The sequence below is a fragment of the Falco punctatus genome (assembly GCF_963210335.1).
Source record: "Falco punctatus genome assembly, chromosome: 7".
Classification (NCBI taxonomy): domain Eukaryota; kingdom Metazoa; phylum Chordata; class Aves; order Falconiformes; family Falconidae; genus Falco; species Falco punctatus.
In genome coordinates this window covers 51660205-51682709 of record NC_137587.1, presented here as the reverse complement: position 1 = coordinate 51682709, position 22505 = coordinate 51660205, and the positions used below count along the sequence as shown (strand labels likewise).

At 40.7% G+C, this 22505-nt stretch overlaps 1 protein-coding gene across 3 annotated transcripts in view; it reads right to left on the bottom strand.

Annotated features, from left to right (window-relative positions):
- RORA (RAR related orphan receptor A) overlaps window positions 1-22505 on the bottom strand; it is a 477306-nt gene that overhangs the window by 226283 nt on the left and 228518 nt on the right. The window lies entirely within an intron of this gene.

The following is a 22505-nucleotide window of genomic DNA, read 5'->3' as shown; positions in this document are numbered from 1 at the left end:
TTATTGGCCAGGCTTTGCAGGTACTCCCATCTTAAAATATGCATGATAAATACTCACATGAGTCTGTTTACTTAATTTCCTTTTAGGAGATAGCTTGCTAGAACAATTTCAGATTTTAAACAGCTCAGCATCAAAACTACAATTCGCCATAGAAGCAAGCTCTTCTGCCTCAGTATTTATCTGCTGAAGAAGATTTTGTTCTTCCTTTTATCATCCCCCACCATGCCCTTCAGCTACATTTCCTGTGGACACCTCTTGCATAACAAGTGTAGACAGCCACCCGCTCAGATCCTGCACCTCTCCCTTTCCTGTTTACACTACTTCTCAGAGAAAATGCCCGCCCATATCACCACAATGGGGTGTTTGGTCAAAAGACCTAACCTTTAGGTGGCAGAAAGCTCGGATCCAAAAAGGTTCCCCAAATGAGGGCTTCTCTGAATTAGGCCTATATTGCCCAGAAAGAATAGCATTTTGTGTTGGTATAGAAATGTTACACTTACTCAGTGTCACATCAGCATCCTTCCTTTTTGTCCACTATTATGTCAGAATCTCACTCTGGGCAACAGGGTACTAGGAAAAAGCAGGGAAGACTGCTGGTTGGGGAAGTGAGGGATGGTCAAGTCCAGAAAGACAGGCAAGATGCTTGCCTTCATATGGGATTTGATAATCCTACGCTTCAGCAATGTGCAGAGCAGCAGAGGCATAAGAATTAAAGATGAAAGCATGAGACAAACATACACACTCCTGCTGGGACATCCAGGAGGGCTGAAATGAATGCTGCTGAGAGGACTGAGAGCACTTTCTACAATTCTGGATGGGTATCTCAGAGCAGCTAGTTCTTTTCAGTGAAGAGTACACACATGCATATATTACTTTACCTTTTTCTTCCCCTTTTTTGTTCTTTAGTTTGAGTTCCAGCCTACTGGAAAAGTATTGTACAATACCCCTGCTGCGCTACAAGTCTCCTTTTCGGTTCAATTAATGAGCCATAAATAACACGATGAAGGTGTCAACAAAGAGTGTAATTTATCATAACTTGTCAGAGGGCCGATTCTTAGGAGGAGAATGCTCATTCGCAGTCTGGCGTAACACACAAAGATTTATTCCTCACCTAGTACCTCCCTCTACTCCCTCGGCCTGCCAAAATTTATCTTGTGCTGGAACCCTCACAGGTGCACCACTTTGACAAATATGCTGTGAAGTCTGGTATTCATCACAGGCAAGCCTTTGTTGGGAAGGAGGCAGCAAGATATAAATTTGTTTTAGAAAGAAGGTGCTTGTGATTCAGTGTGCTCAGGGGTATGGGGAGAGGCAGACAGGCTCATTATTTTTAACCTCCCTGTGTCTGCAAGAGAAGAAATTGAGGTAATGTAGTTGATGTGACATTACAGTCCCTGACTTCATTACTTGCTGCCTGGTTAAACAAGCACCTAGGTAATTACCACTACTGCAGTCTTACTTAGCTTTATTTTCGCCTCACACTTGCCTCCAATAGGTAGGGCAACTGATAGCTGCTAGCACGTTTGACGTAGAAAATTTTTCTCATGGCCAAGTCCTTTAAGTAAATTAAGATTCACCAGCTCAAAAGCTGTTCTTACAAAGCTGAACTGGATACATGGCTACTAAAAACATTTTTGGATGCATGAGGCAGCCTTGTAAGACAGTATACTGAGTAAGGGGAGGTTCTCTAGAACAGTAAGATTCAGAAAACAGATAGAGGCTATGGTGGTGTAAAAAGCTAAAACAATTACATTCCTCCAGATTCACACCACAACAACATTATACATCAAAAGCATAACCACAGATTAGTGTCTTCCTTGACAAACACAATGTGCAACACTTACAGGCCTGAAACAGAGACTCACAGATTCAAACTGGAAATTTTCAGCATGCAAAAGCAAGGGCAGATTCAGCCTGCACCTGGATTTGATGCCTGTAAGAGGGAACACTGTGTATAATGGTCTGAACGATTCACGAGGGTTCATTGTTGCCAACAACTATAGTTTGACATTCTGAATGCAAACTGGCCCAGTTTTACCGACGCTGGGACTGAGGGTAGTTTCCATTTTACAGTACCAATACAAAAATCCTCAAACTGTCATATTTGAGTGATACAAACCTGCCAGTTTTCTAAGTGAGATACAGAAGGAGCAGCAGAAAGCTCAACAGCAGAAACCAACCAAAAGTTACTCTGATATATAAGAATTATTGGCTGAAAAGAGGTAACAAACCCCAAAAAATTTACTTCTTAGTCTCTTGTCTGACAAAATAATCTTTTTCCAAGGACAGAGAAGCTATTTAAGATGGCCTTGACAGTCATTATATTTCTTCAGATTATTTCTGAGGACAGAGCTAATTATCTGGTCTCTAGAAACTGAATTGCTAAAATGGATCACACAGATTTTAGCAATTTCTCTGAATAACGTACTTCCCTACATGTTAAAAGTGAGTTAGAAGTTACAGTTTCTGTGTCCACAGGATGGTGACTATTCATAACTAGTAAACAAGCCTGTTATACGAAGTCTGTTATATACATACACAAGTATCATCCTGCTCCAGGAATAGATAGTCTTCTGCTTTTATGGCAAACTACAATTGGTAACTCCCACAGTCCTGAAAGCCATGATAATACCAGCAATCAGTTTAGGACTTCATCAACCTAACCAGGTTTGAAAAGTCAGTGGGCTCCACCATCCCCCCGTTCTTCCACCTCTCTGAAGCGTCCCTTTAGAGCACGTAGCTTGCAAGCAGAGGCCCTTCCTCATCAAAACTATCAATTTCTTTCAAGCATTGAAAACCTTATTATTTAATACAGTTCTGTTAGTTTTGTGCTTTTGAGGGTGACCTAGTGCTACCACAGCGTTTTTCATAAAAGAAGAAAATGAGCTTTGTAGTAGCTGTAAAAGCCAAGTGCAGGGAAAGACACAGGCAGCCTAGAATTGTACACTTTCAAGAAACTTTCATCTGCCTTTTTTTATTATTATTATGAAAAAGAAGTTGTGAAACTTCTAGCTGACAGTTTTTGGTTCAAGAAATACCTAATTAGCATAACAGCAGCAACATGCTAAACAAATTAACTGCTCTAGGGTCACAGTGGCCTCCCACTGACATAGATCCAGGCAAGCACTTGTTTTGTTTTGCTTTGTTCTAAAGGTTGCCCTAGTCTGTTCTAGTCTCCGCTCTGTCAGATCATTTACTACCAATTTCCTACAAGGCAGATCCTGCAGGAGATGTTTCACATCAGAAGAACTTGTAAAAGTAATTAAATCTAAGATGTTTTGGATGTAGCTCATGTTTCCTACCTAATACATTTTAAAAATCACTTGGCAGAGTTTGAGGAAAAACTGCTTTCCAGTGACAGCAAGGGCATCAGCTGCTTATACACCCCTGATAATTCAGTGCTAGGCTGTTTTCACCTCAGTCCATGCAATACTTGCTCATGGCAAATACACTCCATGTTAGCATATGAGAACATGAATGTAAGATCCTAAGCAAAGAGCTCTAGAGAAAGAAGAAAAAAAATAAAATTCCATCAGCTCAAAGACTCAATCTCTGCAAATATATCTGGATTTGCATGATACATATTATGTATATACACATATGAAGGATATGCACAAATAATGCCTTTAAGTGGGGAAAAAAATATTATCAGTGTTCTAAGAAAACCTTTTCCATCAAAACATGGTATCTCTCAGCTCCCTGTCAAACGTAATTAAGGGGAGCACATGCCCAACACATGCAGGGCTTACGTTCAGCGTGCTTGACACAGCTCTGGAGTGGGTGGCAGAACTAGCTTTAGGCCACTGCTCTGTTTCCCCCAATCATGGTGCTGACTGGAGTCCAAACTGACTCTTGCCAGAAGTTGCAGTTGTGGCTGGCACAAAAAAAAGAGCTGTATTTCATGAAGAGCTGGAAAATACTTTGCATTCGGTACTGGAAGAAAGATGAAAGCCCTGAGAATTTTGCAAAAGCGCTACCTTAGAACAGTTAGCAGTCTAGTAGCTTAAGCAGTTACCCAAGACAAGGGTACCAAATCAGATTCCCATTATTAGGCAATGGATGCAGCATTTTATGAAGGTAAGAGCTGCACCTCAGGCTCCAAACATAACTTTTGAAGTGGGCTTTCTTGCACCTGTAATTTTCTCAAGTGTACTATGAAAGCTAAGATGTATTAAGCTAAATGGTATTTACCAACAGAGACCTTTTGATCAGACCACAAGTTAAGATGTGAAGTCAGTGCCTGGCAATCAATATTGTCTGTTGTCTTAGAATAACATTCTAGGTACACTGACCTGTGAAAAATAAAATCACATTTGCAAGAAAAAAAGTTATGTACATTTATACACAGTCATTTTTTAAAAAATACACACAACAGGTAATTTTGTAAAAGCTGGAACTAGCTGCTGTACACATAACTGTTGTCTTCGCTTTGAGCTCTGTATACTTGAACTCATCTTCTGACTTCAACACAGCAGGGGCAAATACACTTACTTGTAAAACAAAGCCAGACCTGCTTGGAGGTGGACACAATGATCAATCCACGTGCCACAGAGGCAGTAAGCGTTCATTTACCATTATATGACCTGTAGCAATACATACTATGTCTTTTGCCAGCAGGAGCCTTGCCGGCTGCAGTACACCACAACTTTTTCAGCAATCAGTCACAACCATCTTTTGCAACCTTTTGTTTGTTGTTCATTGAGGTGAATTTATAACAGCAGGATGGAAGATTTTCTGGAGACCATCCTTCAGTTCTAAGTGATAAGGTTGATGCTGCTTCAAGTCAGCATTTACCATGAAATTGCCCTATAGATTTTATCTTTTGCATTTCCACTCCTAGTTCAACTTTGGCAGCCTGAAGAAGGCAGAAGTTTCCTTCCTTTCCTTCAAGCAGGAAGCAAACCCTGTCTGTTCTTAGAGCCTGCATTTTGTACAGCTGTCATATCCAAAAAGGCCTCAAGAGAACACTAAACTCGTTTGTAGTACTGTAAGGGAGCTTACTAAATTGAGTAAGGGAAGTTACTAAATTGAGACTGAGATGATATATATGCAGGAGATCACAAATTAATCCTTACAGTACTGGGGGCCTGATTCCCCATACATGATGCTAGCAGAGCTGGCAGATACTTCTACAAATTTTAATAACTATTTAACAACTTAATTCCCATCTAATTACTAATAGAATTACATTAGAACATGTAATTTTTTCTTTGTAATACTATTAACGCCATACAAAGGTTGACAACAGACAGGATCCATTAATCATGCCATCAATATCCACACATCTGTGGTCAGTAACCTATATACAGCTGTGGGAAATCCTATCAGCTGCCACGCTAATTACTTCTGGAATGCAGGAACTGTCAGCTGCAAGTTTCAAATATGTCTTTTTTTTTTTTTCCTAAATGTATCATCCACCTTCAGAGAAACAATGGATGTATGTTTCTGTACAATTAAAAGCTGCCAGTCACCAAGTAAGCTGCCCTGTGCCCTACTATCAAAGACTATTTGCAAGTGACAGAAAGGCCAGGGAGTTGGTCTAGATATTTAGTGTGGTTTTATAACAATCTGGATATATGCTATATACTAAGTATATACAGAATACTGTATACTCTACCTTGCTTTACCTGGGCCTCTTTCAGTCACCAGGAAGACAAAAGAAGACAGCAAGACAGGCTAAAAGCACTGATTTGGGCTATGCTGCATCACAATGTTTGCTTCTGAAGGCTTATTACAATAATACAGTTGAGACTGTGTCCATTCTCATATTCAGAAGCCTCATCTATAAATTAGAACTACTGTAGAAAACCGTGCCGTAATTCCAACAAGTCACTTATTAATTGTAACTGCTCATTTACTACAATATGAAAAAAACCCCGTAAGAAGGTCTGGAATCTACAGAGTTTTGCTACAACTAAAGCACTCAAGCAAATGACTACTACTTTAAAGGTTCTAAAAAACACTAAATATTGAAAAACCAATCCATCTTAAGCCACTGATAAAACCTTGGCATTACTACCTTCTTGACTGTATTTACATTTTTAATGATTTGAAGACTTCACCAGATTTTCTTTTTTCTTTTAAGCAATTTATAGCATTATTTTAAATTAAATTAAATTTATGAGGAGTGTTTTCAATTATTTTATGTCTCATTTATTATTTTATGTCTCATTTAACATCTCTACACATGCTTTTCCCAGATAACAACTGTGTCTAATCTCACCATCAGTCATGAAGTCATTTTAATTTGTTTTTACTTTTAAGAGTGTCTAAATGAATACGTCAGCTCAAGTTTTCAGAGGTTTTGGTTAGTTGGTTGCATTTGGGTTTGTTTTTCCTTTTCCCCCTCCTTTCTCTCCCAGCTGATGACAATCAAAGACCAAAGTCAGGTTTTCTTACTCACAAGCCCATCTCCTTCATGAAGCACAGAAACAGATCACGGTAACTTGCTTTCTTCTAGCCACCTCATCAGTGCAAGATTAATTGAAGACACCTAAAATCTTCTCTTTTCCTACTCTCAGTGATGCCTTGTAGAAAGCTGGGGAAATACCTGGTCTTTAGCACTCTTTGTTTGTCTGAGCTTATTTCAGTCTTAGCAAGAAAGAACTCTGTGCGGGCAGGGAGCAATGCTTGTGGTGGTAAAGGAGCGCACTCTAGATTTTTCCCCTGGCATTATCAAGAAAAGACAATTGCTTAGAAATAGAAAGTATGAAGACTCACATTAATTTAGTAACATGGCATTTACAAGTGTAATTGTTACACAATAGAAGCGTACATACAAACACATAGTAAAAGTGTGGTATTAAAGCTCATTTGATTTTTCTCACCTTTGTGTTTTACAGTTAAGGAACCCATCTCAATTCTCACTGAGGTCAAGAGCCTAATTCCTCAAAAGGAGTGCTTCGAACTAACATACATCATGTATTTTTCAGTTCTTCTAATTCATGGATGATGATGATGCCAATATTAAGACTAAATGCTAAATTCTTAATGAGTAATCATCTGTGAAATATTCCTCTGCTCAAACGATGTATTGAAAGTAGTTTCCTAAAGATAATTTCCCTGGACTGTCAAGGAAGGGAGAAGTTGTATTTTCCCCTATATGACATCTATGGTACCAAGCTGGAGAAAAAAAGGGAGCAGAAAAACACCTAAGTTATGAGTCTTGAGAAGCAACACACAAGTATGTTTACCCTAAGGACTACTGGCAATGTAACAAGGGCAGTGATAGGTGGGAGAAGTATAGGTCAGGGCTCCCAGAACTGAAGACTGAGTAGTCCCTTGAGAGTGGGCAAAAATGGGCTGACAGGCCTTATTTTAACTTGAGGAGGCTCTCTGAGGCCAAATGACTTTATCTAGCTTAGCCCTGGACAGATTTATACAACTGATCAAACCTAGCATTATCAATAGAAAAAAAGTAAAGATACACCAAACCCAGACATATAGTTCCTTGCACGTGAATTATGTGTCAGTTCTGTCCTGGCTTAAAAGCTTAGTTAGGCAAATAAGGGCCTTCACCAGTTCAAGTTAGACCACTAACAAACGTATAAAACTAAACCTATGGAAAGGTCAGAAGGATCAGATTCCAGCTATCTAAGCCTGAACGTATAAGGGGGGGCAACAATTCTCCTTAGAAGAAAGAAATGTTGGCACGCTAGCAGCCTGTGTTTTTGCCAGCTGGACCAAGTCATCTATTGGTATTATTTCAGGAAACGGCCACTTACTAGCAGTATTTAGTAGCAGTATTTCACAAAAGGAAACTACTTTGTCTGCAAACCGTCTAAAGGTGGGAGGGGTCCCAAGCAGTGTGAATGAAGACGAGAATTCAAGTGGTCTGGAACTGGAGAGTGATACAAAACACATGGTAATTCAGCAAGGATGAAGGCAAAATACTCAGCTTGGGTGGTGTAAACAATGGCACAAAACATGGGGAAAGGACTGGGTAGGAACTCTTCGGGGAGGATCTGATGCTTCTAAGCATCTGAAAGGAAGATGCTGCTCAGCTGGAAAAAGCTCAGAAAAAAAAGAAGTGAGCAATATGGACATAAGGAACCATTGAAAAAAAACTATTTGATTTATGGTCTAGATACTAGAAGACTGAACAGATATTACAGGAGTCTCCAAATAACTGAAAGGTTGCCAAAGACAGGAGTCATCACATTTTTCTCCCTGACTCCTATGGACAGCACTGAAAGTATGGAGCTTAAACTGCAACAAAGCAGATTTAGATCAGATGTCACAAACACCTGCCATGGATTACCTGAGCACTTACAGTGTGTCCCTCTTTGGAGTGAAGGTGGGCGCACATCTGTCAGTCAGGAATGCTTCCCAGATAAAGCTCCTACCTTCAGGCAGAGGAATGGCTAGGATGACCTCTCAAGGTACCTCCCAAGCCTGTTCACTATTACCTTCCGTGTTTGCCATAGAAAACAACACTAGAGAGAGCAATAACTCACAAATAATCCTCAATTCACTGCACCCAGATACATGGCTTATTAGAACAGAAATGACTTTGATAAGTATCTTGGGGATCAAAACAAACAATCCAGAAGGTGTTCTGTCAACCACTGACTATTAAAACTAAACAAAGAAAGCAGATGCTCTGTATCTTGGAAAGAAATTAGTAATTAACAGCATGGCCTTCCAGCCATATGCAGGACCAATTATTCAATTATCCATGGCCAACTGTTAGCTAACTGTATTTCCTGTCTTATTACACACAGTGCCACAAACTTCATTTGCTGTGATGCTTACTTCTTCGTTGCTTCCTCCTTAATCTATCATGCAGCAGTTGTAGCTCTGTAAACTTCTACTCCAGTGTAATTCACCACAAAGACTATTATAAACACCAAAATAACTGCTAATGATAACACAACAGTGAGAAGAGTTTCCATACACCTACAAACCATGCAAATATAAAACAGACAGCACATCTGTATGGTAGGTACAGAATTCAATTTTCAGCTGAGATCTCCATCCATGGTGTAAATACACAAATCAGGATCCAGCAAATCTTTACAAGTACAACAAGTGAAAATGTTCTACCAAGGCTCTCCTACATTATTTCTTCCAGCAACGTAATTATGGTACGCATATGAGAATAACTTCCTTTGACATGTGGGGGCTACAGCTTTTGGAGCTGAATTCCAAGCCAGTGGCATCATCAGCTTCTGAGTGACCATCATGTGTCCCATAACAATGAGAAAGAAAATCTTAGGAGCAGATTTGTTAAATTCTGCTTGACTGTCAAAGGTGCTATGAAAGCTAAATATGGTATTTTTGAAGTATTTTTTAAGCCAAGGACAAGAGCAATCAACATTTTCAAACACACCCTTATCATTTTTGCAAATACTTTTTTTAAGAGCTCGAGTTCCACGGAAAATCAATGGGACTTGGTGCTTGTCTGCGTAGCCTCATTCAAGTCAAGCTAAATCAAATTAAACTAAAGTGAAAATTACTATGTATTAAAGATCATTAAATTCTTTGAAAGACTCCTCATTCAGAAGCAAAGTGGCTTTAGTTAGTTCTCATTTTAATTCCTTTTGGAAATGCTCTAGTGTGCATTTTGGCAAAACATCAACCTTCAGACTATTTGTCCCAAAAGCACAAAAACTCAGATTAGAACCAAAAGAAATCAGAATAGATGTTCACAAAGCTTTTAGAAAAAGCTAACAAATATTGAAAACAGTGATTTAATCCAAGACAACATGGCAGTTACTAGCAAGATTGTTTTCCCTGGCTGATATCACCCACCTCCACCCCCAATAATTATTTCACCTGCTCTTGGTTTGGAATAAAAGCAAAAAAAACAGAAACAAAACCCCACCAATTTTCCCCCTCTGTTTATGTCCTGGATACAAATTCTGCCAAATGCAATGACACTTATTACTGCACAACCAGATCTTGAAGTCTTGAATGTATGACAATGTTTTTGCTCTGAGAACTCCAAGTGGCACCCAAAGGCAGGCAAGGTGATGATGGTAGGATGGCCTGGGGTGATGGCATAAGTGATGTCTGAGTAATGGTTAAGTATCAGTAAAGTGTAGTCTCTCAATTACCAAATGAGCTGCTGCTGTAGTAACTTGCATTGCAGGGGTGTTTTAGTCTTCTAAGGGTGGCAACCCCACTTCTCTGGGCAACAATAACAAGCAGAAAAATCAACATCCCTGTCCCAAGGGGCCAACAGCCTCCCAGGGATGGAGGGGGTGGTAAAGAAAAGGGGGGGGGGGGGGGGGGGAGGCAAAAGCCTTTACTTGCTGGTGTACAAATCAGACAAATAGGACTGGAAGGGATTTCAAGATGTTATGTAACCTGCATCCAGCCCCACGCTGGGATCCACAGCATCTTTGTCCTTGAGAGAGATGCCTGACTGCCCTGCCTTTATCAGCTTCTAACAATGAATCCAGAGCCCCTCCAAGCAATCTATTCCTATACTTCCTAAAAGTACAGGAATCAGAAAGATCCTACATGTCTTGCTTAATGCTCCCTTGCTGCACTTGAGTGATCCACCTCTTAGTGGTGGCCTACAGGAACCCAACAACTGGCTTTCAAGACAGTTTTCTTTACATTCCTCTTCAGAGGGAAACAGCAATAAACACAAAATTACAATTCTAAGGATTCAAAGAAAAACATTTTATTTCTAACTTTCTTAGAAAACTATAGTTGGGTGGGACCAGTTGATTGACTGAGCAGTGTGTTGAAAGGAAACACTGGGTAATACTATATCCTATGTTAGATACCATTTTTACTGCACCAAACAATATGAAAATACACGGTAGGAAAATGTGGCCCACCAACTGTGGGTCACAATGCTAACAGCACTTTAAATGTTGACACTTTTAAAGCCAAGGTAAATTAAACAGCAGGTATTATTTCATGAAAGCGAGAAATGTTTCCTCATATATCTCCAATTGCACAGAAAGAAACAGAAAAGAAATTTCATTTGCACCCTGAACCTGTACGTCTTGGTAGTGGTGCAATGCAAATTGTCCAACCAGTAGCCAGTACAGTAAAACCAACCAGGTCCCAGGGCTCTGTTTTGCCAACAGCACAGAAGCTTTCCTTTTGTAATGGGGTTGTCATCACATCGCAGTCTCAGACTCCTGAGAATTCAGAAGAAGCTAAGATCAGCCCACTTTGTTAGTGCATAACCTATTATAAATTATTTTGCCTTGCACCAAAGCTGCCTGAGTTAAAACACATCATATTAATGATGCTGACAAAAATAATGACCTTATTTTACTTAAAGATTGCAACTAAACCGAGTAACTTGAAATAACAGATTTCTCAAATATGACCTCTCCGTCTACACATGGAATCTGCAGCAGATTTAGATGCCAAAATCCTGAGGCTCAAATACTTACTGCACATGGGAAAATGCAGAAGTCATTTGACAACTACTTGACTATTACTTTGAAAAACAAATCATCACAAAAACAATCAGTATTAATTCCACATTCATATAATTTAAGTTTCATGTCTGTCTGATGGCTAGCTGTTACACTGCCTTGCTGCTTTATTTTCTCTAGATGTGTCACACTGAGGCATCTATTTTGCTATTTTATTCCATCAAACCTGAGCCATTTCACTTAGTGGGTATGAAGGAAACTCAATCCACTATTTAAGCAAAAAAACCCAACCCCAAACCCAAAATCCAGGAGCCTCAAAGCTAAATTTCAAGGCACGTCTTTCTTCAAGGCACATCTTTTTTTCCTCCTTAGAAGGAAAGAGGAAGCAGAAATATCCAGTGAAATACACGCGACAGAAGAGAATGCAGAAAAATCCCCCAAAGCTAACATCAATAAAAGAGCAGAGATGTGGAAAAAGGAAAAAATCCAAACTAAAACAATGTTTAAAATATATGGAATGGTGGCTTATTTTGCCAATGATTAAGTCAAAAGGATGTTTTCGTTCCTGTTGTCCTACCTCTGGTTATTTGCCTGGGCCTTTGTTTAAGTAGAAAAACATGGCAATATTTTTAGCTGACACACCCTGAGGGAGAAGAGAGACTGACTTGTGCAAAGTGGTCCATTCTCATTTTTTTTTCTTTCCCAGCAATTCTGTTATCCATTCATTATATACCACAGCAACAGCATCTTTCTTAGGCATCAGCAGATTTTCTAAAAATTTGTTTTTGATTTTTGCTTCTTTGCTGAAGATTCTGAATGGGAAATTGCAGCTTTGAGAGAAGATTTGCATGCAGCACTAAAAAATGTAGCACTTCCTTATGTCTGCAAGGACGGCCTTACAATAAAGTAGGAAAGAATATTACTAAGTAAGCAAGCACAGGACATTCAGATCTGATTCAATGCTAAAAAGGAGTAAGATACTCTAGGTTTTCCTATTTAAAAAAGTCCTTGAAAACGTGACATCTAGCAAGGTAAAAGCAAAGACAGAGTAAGTCACAAATTTAAAACCTTCTGTATTTGTTACCAGTTCAGCAGGACTCCAAAGACAGAGATCGGTGCAGTTCAGAATAACACGAGTGATCACAGATTTGATGGCATAACAAGGCCTAAATTATGTAGCAGCAGAAATAAGCATGATACTTTTACAGTCCATCAACCACAAGTTACTAATTTATGCTTTTTCCAGTTGTACACTGTGTGTTCCAGCCTGTTTTTAAAAAAGAATCACTTCTGTTCAGTTATGACTTTTTTCCTTCCTCTGTTTATATTTGGAGGCCATTATATAGTTATTTATTTTTGGTAATAAAGTCTGCAGGCATCAGTGTTCAAATTAATAAAATCCCAATACCCCCACCACAAATGCATAAGACTAGCACTCTCTTCGTTGACTAGGGAATGAGCTGGCAAAGCTAAAAGCTTAAGCCAAGCTTTTAAGATTTTTCTGATTCCTCTCTCTCATCCTGCCCCCCCCCCCCTCGCCCCGTTAAATCTTGGAGTAAAAGAAGATTAGTGCAGATGGATGAAAATATTTTTTCCACTTCAGCATTTGCTGTCACTATTCAGTGCTAAGCGGGTTCTCATATGGTGTCACTGGAAAGATGGAAATTCCTACGCTTCTCTTAAATATAATCACCTTGCCACAAGGAAGGAAAAAAAGAGTAAAACTGGCTGTTTATTTTGCCTGGGTTTCCTGTGACTTACCCAGCAGGAGAACCTGTAAACATAGTAACATCTCAAATTGATGCCTTGCCTTTTATGAAAGTTCAGCTGGCTGCCTTCTTCTGCACCACACCATGCCGATCTGTTTCTGGCCCACTGTGCCTAGCCAGTAAATTGACCTGGACCCAGGAAAGATGAAAATATGCAGACTTAAAGTAATCCCCCTTGCTGAGCATGCAGGCACATGGCTGGATTAACTGGGGAGGAGAGCGCGGGGGGCAGGGGGGGGGAACTGTAGCAATGGGGAGGCCTTCGGGAGCCGATGGCCACCTCTCCTGCTGCAGTGGCCGGTGGGCTGGCTGGGACCCGCGCTCCTGCGGCGCTGGCAGGAGGGGGTAGGGGGCCAGGCCCCATCAGCCCCCAGCCACTCAGAGCTGCACACACGCATCTTCCTTAAGTAAGTGCATATGATCCGATACACTGTCGTGGGAACCAGAGTCCTGTATTCCCATAGTCGTATCTGGCCATTTACCATGAGTAACCAAAGGGGGAGAATGGAAAAAAAAATATTAGTGTGATGCTTTTCCTCATTGCAAATGTTGTAACATCAAATATAAACCTAGTTACAAACATACACTTTCATCCCCAAGTGTTAGGAAAGAATCAGCTTGCTAATGACTTAATATTCCTAACAAATATTCACATTACAAGTGGATTCACTCATGATTCACTCGCCCATGGTTTCATAAATAAGAGAAGTGGTCACACTACAGATTTCAATGTAAAAGCATTTGAAGCCTTGAAACCACCTTCATCTCCAGCAGGGGAAACACAGGTGGCTGCTCAGGCAGGAGGATAGATTACTGTTGCCGTAAACAGCCAATGCTAAAGCTGTACCTTGGCTATTTACTGCTATTTGAAAATAATATTTTATTTAATAAGTACTGCATAATTATTAAGTCTGATTAGTAACCATGTTTCCTTTCAACTGGAAAAGAACATTTCAATTACCAATAGTTCTGCATAAAGAGAGAGAAATCCGTTTCAGAAATCTCTGCATTTGATCTAAACTAGCTTTGTCATTCATAATGAGGATATTTTCAGTTCTGTAGCCCATGGATTATCTGAAAAAAACAAAATGAAAAAGCCCATGATATTCAGCAGCTCTGCTGGCCACCGACACGTGTGGATACTATGATGCTGTGTATCTTCCCTTCCATTGCTCTTCCTCTTGTGACAGGGATCCCCACGATTCCTTACAGCCCACCCCTACTAGCTCTGTAGCCACTCAGGCTGCTCTGGTGTGTTCCATGGGCTGAGAATCGTGGGACTTTTTTTGTTGTTGTTGTTTAATGGATGCAGATTATTATCAAGGCAGGGGTTACATGCCCCTTTTTTTCACCTGTACGAAATCTATGCAGCTTGTATTCTTTTTATAGTATAGAAACTTCATGGGGACCCCCCCAGTGTCAGCCGTTGATATAAATCAGGCTTAGATTTGCTAAAACACTGTGACTGTTAGAAACAGCGTAAGAGATTCTTCCCATTTCCTTCACTCCCTCTTATCAAGGCCAAAACTGATTTTTAAAGGCATCCTGAGCAATCATCTAAACCCAGGTTCAATTCAAATACATTTTGAAGCACTCTGTACCTCAAAAATCAGTCTTGAACTGCAGAGAAGGACAGGAGTCTCATCTGTTCTTCCACAACAGGATCTGCAATGGCAGATCAGGATTGAAGTGCACAGTTACTCCAAACTACAGGCAAGATCCACCTTCTACTCGGAATGGCATCATGAAAGATACTTGGAAACAGTGCATGAGAAGTGTGTGTAAAGGTATCGTTAAGAAACCATTAACACAAACTTCTTTGGAAACAGAGGGGCCCCTTAGCCCTCAGCCTCAAGGAACAGGCTCTCCTGATCCTCGTTTCTTATCATCTACTAAAAATGTTGATGTTAAAAGCAACCTAAGCAAAAAGAACACCTATAGACCGGCAGGTGTATCCATCTTGGCAACACAGCCTGAGAACAGAAGCTGCTCCTGCAATACCTTAATGCCAGCTTATGAAGAACTATGTATTTACACAGCACTGGATTCTGGATCTGAACAAGCTGAAGCTCTTCTAACAGCCCAGCTAATTACAAGTAGCCAAATGTTTTGGGATTGACTGAAATTCAGTGTTTTTCACATGGAAATATTCCCTAATCCTAACAAATCAGAACTCAACTATGGTAAAACAGTTCCCCTGTAAGTTAAACACACAAAGAAGATCAGAGATCATAACCCATAGGGTAGGAAGTATCTGGAGCAAATTTTACAAGCACTTGGCTAGATACTTTATGTTCCTCTCAGAACAGTTTTCACATACTTAAAAATCACCGAACGTATTTAAAAAATCTTCCAAATTATAATGGGAGAATCAGAGAAACTTCGTATTTTTGCATTTGGAGTTGCTTGCTTACTATATTGAATGCATCAAGTTATAAAACACTTTTTCAATTTAGGTTGAAGAGAAGTCATACAGAACTCTTTTTTTGGTTACATTTCTAAAACTGGTCATTTAGAAATGTCTCCCTTGAATTTACTGGACTATAAAGTATCACTTCTTTCCAAGATCTGAAAGATAACAGAATAGCTGGTTTCTGGAAGCTCAAATACAAGCTTTATTTGAATGTCAAGCCATTTAACTATATTTTAGCTACTTCAAGATTTAGTGTATTTAAATGACTATGGGACTACTGTATTGTCTATGTTTTTGAAAGGAAAAGAAAGCAAGGCTGTGCTGGTTGAACACCCAAGAGTATTGCCATTAGGAGTATTTTTATAAATGCACATTATTCATTACACTGCAAAATGATCTTTATTTTCATGGCTCATGACAACCCAAACCCACAACACCTGTAGAATTAAAGGCCAGCTACATATCTGAGTGCCTTTGAAACTCAGGTTCTGTGTGACACTGCTAGATAAAACTTGGCTGCTCAGTTTGGCTAAAATCAATAAACAAAACAACTGGTTGTTTATCTATTCATCACACATTGCCTCTGCACCTCCTTCCTCCTCACACTCTTCCCCTGCTCCGGCGTGGGGCCCTCCCCGGGCTGGGGGGGGATCTGCTCCCCCGTTACCCCCCGGGCTGGGGGCACAGCCTGCCTCACCATGGCCTTCACCGTGGGCTGCCGGGGCATCCCCGCTCTGTGCCTGGAGCACCGCCTGCCCCTGCTGCGCTGGCCCGGGGGCTGCAGGGCTGCTGCTCTCACCCCGTCTCACCCCTCTCCTCTCCGGCTGCAGTTGCACAGGTTGTGGTCCCCCCACCCTGCCCCCCTTCCTAACTCCGTTATCCCAGCAGCGCTACCACCATCGCTGCTGGGCTGGGCCTTGGCCAGCGGCGGGTCCGGCTGGGAGCCGGATGGAATCAGCTCTGTCAGACACAGGGGAGGCTTCTGGCAGCTTCTCACAGAAGCCACTTCCACAGCCCCCCACTACCAAACCCTTGCCACCCAAACACAATACATGAGCAGGTAACACTTAAATAACCTTCAAAAAAGACTTCCCAGCAAATGCCATCAAGGATTTAAAGTTCCCCTTCTGCCACTGTTGCAGCTGACATCCTGACCACGGAACAGTGGGATTACACAGAGCTGCATGTTGTTTGGCAGAACCGATTTTCTGCAAGAGAAGGAGGAGAAAAATATTCACTACACTTACTTTCTCCCTTAAATGTTAACTTCCCAGGCGTTTGGTGAAAGCTTGTGCTTGAACAATCTACGTGCTGGGATGCTGACATGAGCAACTCAACAGCATATCTCCACTACACAAATTATTTTCAATATCAGAAGAAAAAGTAAAAGCTTTTTCCCAGAGAATGCTACATTCTCAAAGGCAGTTCAAGGTCACATTTCTTATATTGTGTTTACTGTCACATAGTTTCATATCATTTAATGTAACAATTCAGTATCTATTTAAGATACAACATCTTCAAAGGCTCTGAGAACTCCTTTATCCTGGGAGGTAGGAAAGGGTAAATAATCCTATTTACAGCTAGAGTTCCAAAAGTCTTGAGCCTATTCCTGCGTCAGATGACTAGACTATAGTGCTTCAAGTTTTTCCCCCAGAGTTTACATGTTTAAGAAAATAGAAAAACCTGTTACATCAAGCAAACTCTTTCAGCCTGTAATCAAACAGCCTTTTTCTTTCCAGGGGACTTTAGGTGACACTATAAATAGAAGCAGATTTCATGCTTTCTTTGTGCATAAAAGACTGTAGGTGCTACTAAAAGCAGATACATTAGAAATAATTCCTTTGATTTGACGGTTCTTAGTTTGGGCAAGAGCTAATTTTTACAGGTCTTTGCAGTATAGTTTGTGTTACTCTAATGTAACTTTCATTATATCCGTTTCCTATTAAATAAAGTAATTTCTCATAATGATGAGAACCCTGTACATCCCAACACAGAAGAAAAAAGTGGAAGAAGAAACTGGACTCCACCATTCCAGCAAACGGGGCTTGAATTTCAGGGACCCGTGTATGGCGCTGAGCAATGTGGCAAGCCTGGCCGGGGCAACTGCAGCTGCTACAGTTTCAGCCACCTGGGCAGTGCAGATATCCCACAAGAAAGTTCCAATACAACTTTACTAACGCTGGTGCCACCACATCTCAAGTAATCAAAATAATATGAGCAAAATAGGTGTTATTGGCCACCTTAGAGTCACAGCTTTCCTGGTGAGCAGGGATTTGGCCTGAAGCAGCTCTCCACCCCAGCATGCATACATCTCGTTACATGCTCCGCAAGAGCCCACTGACCCTCAGTTCCAAGCTACACACACACAACTAGAAAAGGCATTTGAGAAAGGCACTATGTCCTGTTGAACAGCAGTTAATACAAGGGTTACGCTTCTGTTGTCTGTATTCAGAGGTCTATGCACAGCCATTACAGATTTGTGGCAATTATGTTTTTAATCTAGCAGTCCCTCATAAAGTCAGCTTGAACAGAGGCTATTACATTATTAAGCGTCTGGAAATGAGTCAATTGCTAAGGAGTTCCCAGAGTTCTGTTTCCATGACGTTTTGCTCTTTACCATGTGTGTGTATCGCTTATACATAGCATTTGCCTGCACTACTGGCTGCACAGACTTGTGCCGTGTTTCCATATCACTAATGTTTTAAATCTTTTTAATCTCTGTCATTCCTGAATCTTAAATTGCACTGATTTCCTTCACCAGAAATCATAACAGGGACAAGCACAAAATCAGACTTTACTGTGAACAGACTGAAATTGATTTTTCAAAGGGATTTAGACAATTTCCCCAGAACCTAGTACAAATCCTTGCCAATAATTAGGGCTGTAATAAGAACAGGGTGTTCTCTTCCAGGCACTATCAAAAAAAGCAAAATGCTTGCCCTCAAGAGGCTGCACCCAAGCCCGGCTGTGCGGGTCCCTTTGCCAGCACCCGGCAGAAGTACGTTCCGTTTGCCCGGTCCCACTCCCTGCCCCAGCAGGATCCCGAAGGGAAGCGAAGGAGGGGGTGCCCAGCAGATGCCCCCTGCAAATGCTGCTGCCAAGGTCTTCCCTTCAACACAGACACTCCAGATGCACGTGTTCTCCCACATGCATTCCACACAATTGTCCATTTACATTGTAAGTCAACTTTAATTTACTTATGTGATACAACAGGTCCCTTTATTACATTATTGGTGTTACAATATAGAACCATAGAGCCCTTTGGGTTGGAAAGGACCTTAAAGGTCATTTAGTTCCAACCCTTCTGCCATGGGCAGGGAAAGGGGAACCCGACCCTGGGTGGGCTTGAAGCACAACCCTTCAGTTAACAGCTAATGTGTGCCACCATTTCTGTTAGCAATGGCTTTCAAGCCATACTGTATTCACTGTACGTTCTGGCTGGCTAATAACTTTATCACTAACAGCCTGTAAGCGAGTGATTTTCCAGAGGTGCAACAAGTTCTAGCAACAGGTTATAAAAGTAGCAAAGAAACTGAAACATAGATTAGACTACCAAGTATATACTTAAGAGTGAGAATAACTCCAGAATGAGATCCTTATTAATACTCATTCAGAAAATCAGCAGCTTTCAGGATCACCTTAATTACAATAAAAGGTTGTTTAAAATAATCTGTCAAAGAAGAATTTCGCTTTACTGAAGAAATATTTTTTTTCTCTTTAAATGTAAGCATTCATTACCAATTTTGTGTAGAATCATTCAATTTTTACTGTAAATAAGAAAGGTCCTAGAAGGATCATCTCGTTAAGTACTTAACCACAGAAAAACAAAATAATAAAAAATCCCATTACTTAACAGAGATCTTTACTAGAAAACTGTTGGCTGTTGAGTACATCCAACAATACTGAGCTGTATTCCACAACTTTTAAGTCATTTGGGTTAAAACATTATGATTTTCAGGACTTTTGTCACTAAAACAATCACCTGTGAGCCATCGCTCTACATACCTACTACTGATTTAGCACATCTGTAACAATGCAATTGTTTATCACCTAACAGACACAGTCAGTGTGTATGTACATCTTAAAGTTACCTAATTTTTTATTTTTATGTTTTAACAATGGCACATTTCATTTGTGCTTGGTCTAAGTTTATCTTCATAAATTATAAAAGGTTTACCTACAAGAGTTTGTGACTAGGAAACCAAAACAGCCACTAGGAACTGTAAAAGAAAAGTGCTTTCTAGGACAGGAGAGTGGCATTTGAAGTACATCAGTGCTGCTGAAGCGCAACTGCCATGGAAATGAAATGAGAAGAAGCACAACAGAATCTCCTGCTACTGTTCCTCTAGTTAGATTTGCATTACCAATAAATCTGGAGCTCTGGGCATCTATGTTTACAGTGCTTTCCACATGGAGAAAATTCTGTTATCAACTGCATAGCACACCTTTCTAAAGGCCATTTGACGTGATGTCAGAACTGGGGCTTGACTGTATGACAGTGACATCTGAGTTGTACCTGTAACTATGTGCAGCATAAATCCTCCATGGCAAATGCTCAGAAGCAAATCCATTCACGTGCTTAGGAGACTCATTTAGTTTAGTAGTTTTGTTTTAGCAACTCTTCCAGCTGTACAGCTGCTGTCTCTAAACACAACCAGTATGATCACTCTGTCAGTTCTACCACTACCTCACTCACCAGCTATTACAGCATAGGAAATGTTGCTGCTTTAAAGCAGGACAACAGTTCTTTCCAAAAAGAGCTGTTAGAAATTTCCAAGTACAGCTACAGAGACAAGTAGGAACTTTCCATTCTACCATCAAACACTGAACAGTTAGTTCCCAATTTTGGAGCAACTGATGCAAACTGGAGAGGGGGGCACTCACGCCTCTTTCATTGTCAGAAACTGAACAAATCTTGTCTAGAAGTGGAGGGGGTTTTGTCTGTTACGAACAGAAGCAATAAACTTTTTTTTCCTTACGTATATTTTTCATTTGACTTCTCCCCTGAAAAGGGTTTCTGCAGCAATGCAGTGGCTTTTGTCTTATCACTGAGGCACAGATACACAAATTTACTGGAGAGGGGAAAAGGAGAAAAAGCACAACTTGGAAAACGTCTTCAACCCAAGCAGCATCCCAGTCCACCACTTATCTGGGGGCTGCACACAGTGATACAGTTTTTGCATTTAAAATTCTTTTATTTTGATTATTAGATTATTTATTTTATTATATATTTATAAAATATTATTTATTTTATTAGATTAATGATACTACAAACACAGACATGTTCTGTGGTTTGCTCCACAGTGACCTTATGGACAACAAACGTGACTGGTTTTCCCATGGTTGAAACAAGCCAAATAGCATCACTAAAAAAACATTTAAGTCATCAATGGACATTCCAGGTCTTAAAGAGTATTCACAGGTGAGAATATTCAGCAATCCACGAAGAGATAAGTTAAACCCTAACAAACTACTAGAGAGATGAAAAAGCAATGTACTCCTAACTGTAGCAACACTAAAGGAATTATATCTCCTAAATGCTATCTAGCATAAAATAATTAATGTTCCTGTTATTGATTAACGTTTGTGACTGCTACTTGCTGATCCCTGGAAAATGAGCTGAAGAAGAGACTCGGCATATTCTAAACTTTAGATAATGCCCAGAAGCGTTTGGTCTAGGGCCCGGAACATTTCTGTAGTATTCCTGGCTTTACCACCAACCTGCATGGTGACCTGGGACAAATCACCTAACCTGGAAATGTCTTTGGGAATACCTGTACCCATCACGAAGTGACATGTGAACACCTACAACTGTCCCACCTGGTAGTTACCACGCTGGACACTCAGCCCTTCAGTGACAAAAGCGCTCCTCTGGTGCAAGCCAGGAGCCAGCTGCCACTGATCCCAGACCTGGGAGACAACCAGTGCTTGGCAAGGGAAGGTGTCCGACCGCAGCGGCAGTGCTGGTGCTTATTGGTATTACTGCCACGCAGCACAAGCAGGGGTTCATTGACATTCCAGGTAGAAATTTTCCTTGTGGAAGCCCTGACAGAAATCCTTGTGTGGGAAAAAGAGAGCTAGGAGCTCAGGAGACTTAAAACTCAAACATCACCACCCCAACAGGGAGCGATTCATCAACCATTTTACCTCATTTCCCCCTCCAACTCCACCAGAGAACTCACTCTGGTGCTGTAAGGATATTCGACTTTAACAAGGGCAGATACTCCAGTGGGACTCAGAGTATGTAAGAATTAGGTGATTTCAGCTTTTATCAGTAGTTATTATAACAAGATACTGTCAGGACAGAACATCTACCTGCAGGAAAAGTGACTGGAAAAAGTCCAAGATTTCAAGGTAACAAAGGAAAGGAGAGTTATAAACATAGTTGAAGGGGGAAAAAATAGTTTTAAAAAAAGGACAAGAAGAGGGGGGAAGAAACACACAAGAATAATGACTCCAAAACTTTTTCTGGGTCTGTAGTTCCCTCTTCAGAGAGACACAGCTGAGACAATGCAGCTGGCTCTGTGACAAATGTGAAAAAATAAGCCAATTTGAGCTGGTTGTTAGCAGTTGGAGCACAGCGTCTCAGATAAATGAGCGTCTGCCTCAGGTATGGCAGCAGATCTTCCTGAACCATTCCTGAGAGACTTGCCAGGATTGCAGCAGCCCTTAGCCATCAAAAGCAGTGAGAAAGTTCTCTTCAATCTCCCATCCCTGTGGTAAAAGGTGACCTTGGAGTGGGATTTTCTTCTTCATGCCCTCTGCTCCTCATACCAACTCCATCCTTCCTCCTGTCTTACAGCTAGATGTGTTGTCTTATTTAACAGTAGATAAAACCAACACTTTCCCCAGCACAGTTGCTCAAACTGATCCATGTGGGTTGTCACACCTCCGACTGTATCACTGTCTCTAACTCAAAGTGGTATTTTCAGCCTGATCTGATGTTTGCCAGGAGTCCCAGTTTGGCTCGGAAGC